General features: G+C 50.6%; 1 pseudogene; it reads right to left on the reverse strand.

Moving 5' to 3' along the window:
* Nucleotides 1-2,270: 2,270 nt before the first annotated feature.
* On the reverse strand, nt 2,271-4,257 carry LOC123347924 (annotated as a pseudogene).
* Nucleotides 4,258-4,868: the final 611 nt, after the last annotated feature.

Genomic DNA, 4,868 nt, shown 5'->3' on the forward strand with positions numbered 1-4,868 from the left:
TCCCATATGGCACTTTGGGGCATGAAGGGGAACGGTCCTCGGTAGCGGTCACTGTCCCAGCCCGGCGTCGACATCTGAGTCAATGTTTCCCACATCTTGACCACAAGGGAGTGACAAATTGCTGGGGCATTATGAAAACCCAGGGGGACCCTTGTAAAACACAACTGTTGTCCCCTGGAAGTGAAGTCAAATTTGTACCAGGACTCGGGGTGCGAGGGAATGGCAGAGAAGGCATTTGCTAAGTCTGTTACTGAGAACCACTGTGCCCCTGCTGCTACTGCAGCAGCCACTTCTTGGTACTTGGCCACTCCCGGGGCAGAGGCAGGGGGTTACTGCGTTTACATTCGCCAGGTCTTCCCAGCCCCTTTTAGTACAGGCCACGTTGGGGCATTATTAGTACTCGCCATTTCCACAATAACACCCTGTTCTAACAAGCTTTCGATGGTAGAATTTATTCCTTCCTCTGCTTCTAAAGGATACTTGTGCTGGTGCTGTGGAGGGGGGTCAAGTCCTCGGATTAAAACCTCAGTGTCAATTTTTCCACATTCTAATTTATTTTCCCATCCCTGGGAAACTTTTCCACCCATGGGTCTCCTTCTTCTTGGCCTCCTTCTGGGGCCTTTACAGCCGCACACCGACGTACAGCATTAATGGAGGGGGTGGAAGTTTCTGCTGCCTCTTCACTATTTGCCCATAGGAACCCGTTGGCTAACCAATGAGCCCCACATGTTAAGACAAGGCAGCCCCAATATTCCATCCTCAGTACCCACATCTCCAGTTTGTTCCCACTTCTGAATACAATAATCTACCCGTGATTCCCAATTTCCTACACTGGTCAGACTCGGTCTCGTGATAAATGCTTCATCAGTGGGTGGGGCATTCACTCAGGCCAGGGCTTTATAAAGCCGTGCACAAGCGATCAGGGGCTGCTAACAGAGAGTTTTGCAAGGGGAGTGGGAAGGGAGTTGGGAGTACCTTCTTGGCCCTAACCCCTTCCCTGTAGTCCCCTTTAAACCTATAAACCAAACCACATTTCAAAACCCCTTTCTGTAAACCACCCTTCCATTAACTAGGAGACAATGCAGGCAGAAGCCCAGCAGCAGAGTGGGGGCTATCCAGTTTATTGTGCTGAGTGTTGCATGTATGATTACCTGCCCTGTGGGCGAGTGGCGTATGTGTGCATTCAGTGCAAGGAGCTCCTGGCCCTCAGAGACAATGTACGGACTTTGGAGGCCAGGGTGGCAGAACTGGAGGAGCTAAGAGAGGCAGAGAGGTATGTTGATGAGGCTTTCCGGGACACTGTAGAATTGTCCCACCTCTGCTCAGACAGCCCCTGCGCTGTTGAGGAGGATGAAAGGCCCAGGGAAGCAGAGCAGTCAATGGGAGCAGAGGGGAACCTTCCCGTAGTTGGGACCCTCCTTCCAGATGGTGCTGGGGTTGCCTCTCACACTGAGGTTGCCTCTCCGGGGGAGGGAACTCCAGTTTCTAGGAAAAGGCAGGTGTTAGTAATGGGAGATTCGATTATTAGAAAAGTAGATAGCTGGGTCTGTGATGACCGGGAGAACCGTATGGTGACTTGCCTGCCTGGTGTGAAGGTTGCGGATCTCTCGAGGCATCTAGACAGACTTATGTGTAGTGCTGGGGAGGAGCCGGTGGTCGTGGTACATGCAGGTACCAATGACATAGGGAAGGGTAGGAGAGATGTCCTGGAAGCCAAATTTAGGCTGCTAGGGAAGAGACTGAAATCCAGGACCTCTATGGTGGCATTCTCAGAAATGCTCCCAGTTCCACGGGCAGGGCCAGGTAGGCAGGCAGAGCTTCAGAGTCTCAATGCGTGGATGAGATGATTGTGTAGAGAGGAGGGATTCACGTTCATTAGGAACTGGGGAAACTTCTGGGATGGGAGGGGCCTATACAGGAGAGATGGGCTCCACCTAAACCAAAGTGGAACCAGACTGCTGGCACTAAACATTAAAAAGGTTGTAGAGCAGTTTTTAAACTAGGAGATGGGGGAAAGCCGACTGCTGCAGAGGAGCGTGTGGATCGGACACAGACTTCTCTTAGGGGAGAGTCTGATGATAGAGAATCTCCAGGTTATAGTCAGGAGCAGAGGACGGAAGAGTATAATGTAAGGGCTGGATCAGATGATAAACAGTCACATAAAAAAGAAACTGGCACATCAGAAAAAGGCAGGCTAATAAACAGGGACAAGTTTTTAAAGTGCTTGTACACAAATGCTAGAAGTCTAAATAATAAGATGGGTGCACTAGAGTGCCTTGTGATAAAGGAGGATATTGATATAATAGGCATCACAGAAACCTGGTGGACTGAGAGCAATCAATGGGACACAATCATTCCAGGGTACAAAATATATCAGAAGGACAGAACAGGTCATGCAGGGGGAGGAGTGGCACTATATGTGAAAGAAAATGTAGATTCAAATGAAGTAAAAATCTTAAGTGAATCCACATGTTCCATAGAATCTCTATGGATAGAAATTTCATGCTCTAATAAAAATATAATATTAGGGATCTATTATCGACCACCTGACCAGGACAGCAATACTGATGATGAAATGCTAGGGGTCACCAAATAAAATTAATAGGCAGCAGATTTAAAACAAATAAAAGGAAATTCTTCTTCACGCAGCACACAGTCAACTTGTGGAACTCCTTACCTGAGGAGGTTGTGAAGGCTAGGACTATAACAATGTTTAAAAGGGGACTGGATAAATTCATGGTGGCTAAGGCCATAAATGGCTATTAGCCAGGATGGGTAAGAATGGTGTCCCTAGCCTCTGTTCATCAGAGGATGGAGATGGATGGCAGGAGAGAGATCACTTGATCATTGCCTGTTAGGTTCACTCCCTCTGGGGCACCTGGCATTGGCCACTGTCAGTAGACAGATACTGGGCTAGATGGACCTATGGTCTGACCCAGTATGGCCGTTCTTATGTTCACTGTCTCCTCTGTGTATGTTACCAGTTGTATCTCTACAAAAGTAGATCTACAATTGACTTGATATTAATTGGGTTCCAAACATTTGCCAGAACTTGTATAAATAAATTAGCTATTTTAATTAGCTTATGGCAGCTGATAAGCCATTTCCGTTACACACTAACACTTCTGCTACTAGGTAGTAACAGAACCAAGAATGGGAATAGCCAATGATGCATCCGGCAAGCTCTGGGAAACCCCCCTGCATCAGTTTTGAGTTGGGGCTGTGACGTTATCTGGATTTTATTTGATGACAGTGTTTTTAAAGAGCTGCTCATCTTTAAGTCTAGTGGGACTTGTGGTGTAAGGTCTTGTGGTCCAGTTCGTGTAAATCCGAAGTAACTCGAGTCTAGCGGAAGCAGCTGCGGTGACTTTACACCAGCGGAGGATTTGGCCCTAGGGGAAATTCGCTCCATCCGTTGGGTCTGATGCGAACCCCAATGCGCTTGTCCCGTTTACACTGACAGACGCTGTCCTGTGAGTCTGACACCGAGACGGGCCCCGGGGGAGCCAACGTGCCAGGTCAGCCAGGGGAGAGCGACTCAGAACAGGACTCACTCCGGATTGGGGTTCACAGATGAAGCGAGGGATCTCTGCACCCAGCGGGGCTCTGGGCAGGAAGGGGAGACACGTTGCCCGGGAACGGAAGGGTTAAAACTGCCGGGAGGTTTGTGTTACATTCACCCGGGTGCCGGGTCTCCTGTCCCAGCCCGGAGCGGTGTGTGTGTCACTGCTGCCCCCGCGCGGCTGCCGGGAGAAGGGCGATTCCGCAGCCCGGGTTTTTGTATGACCACAAACCGGTTTCGTGTCACTGTGTCTCTCGCACAGTAATAGCGGGCGGTGTCCTCGGGCCTCAGGCCGGTCATTTGCAGATACAGCTCACTCTTGGGATTGTCCCTGGAGATGGTGAATCGGCCTTTGACGGAATCAAGGTAGTATATAGTACTCCCACCCGTGTTTATATAAGCGACCCACTCCAGTCCCTTGCCGGGAGCCTGCCGGACCCAGTTCATATCCTAGCTGCTGAAGGTGAACCCGGAGGCTTTGCAGGAGAGGCGGAGAGAGTCTCCGGGCTTTTTCACATCCCCTCCGGACTCCACCAGCTGCACCTGGGACCAGACACCTGGGAATAAAGACAGGTTGTAAATTTCGGTATAAAAAGCAGCGTTAACACAATATTCTTGACACTGCCAGTTATTCAGAGGAGGAACATACCTTCCAAAGCTGCTACAGCGAAAATGACAAGGAGCAAAAATCCCATTTTCCCTGGTGCAGGAGGGAAAAGTTCTCAGGGACTGGCCGGTCACTGCACAGAACCAGGGGCTGCGGATTGTGTTTCCCGGTGCAGCCTGGGCAGGGAGAGGCACAGATTTAAACAGGAAACTGTCTCCCTCATTTGCATGTCCCCGCTTTATAAGAGACACACACTCCTGCTCCCAGTGATCTGAGTGACTCGCCCTAGGGCTCTGGGTTCAGGAATCAGACTGTCCCCTCCTGTGTGTCTGTCCAGCGCCGGGCACAGGGCGCTGGGATCCTCATTAGATTTTCGGACCCCTATTAATTTCATCTGGCGACTCCTGGTTTGTGTATTTGCGGAAAGGCCCAGGGTAAATAACTGCTTCACTGCTTGAACCCAGCTGCTGCGGCTTCTCAGTGCCAGAGCTTCAGGGTCTGGGGACTGAGGGGTTTTCAGCAGGGGAGGGGAGTAGCCGCATTTGCACCTTCCCCTTTTCCTAAGGGACTGGGGGATTCAACCGCGAGTGGGGTCCAGATCCCAGCCCCGAGCTCCCGTGGGAGAGTGACGGACTAGAGCATCTAGCAAGGACTGTGTGACTGTGTCTTCAGCACGGTGCCTGATACTGGATCAAGCCC

Source organism: Mauremys mutica, chromosome 13 (assembly GCF_020497125.1).
Source record: "Mauremys mutica isolate MM-2020 ecotype Southern chromosome 13, ASM2049712v1, whole genome shotgun sequence".
NCBI classification, from domain to species: Eukaryota; Metazoa; Chordata; order Testudines; family Geoemydidae; genus Mauremys; species Mauremys mutica.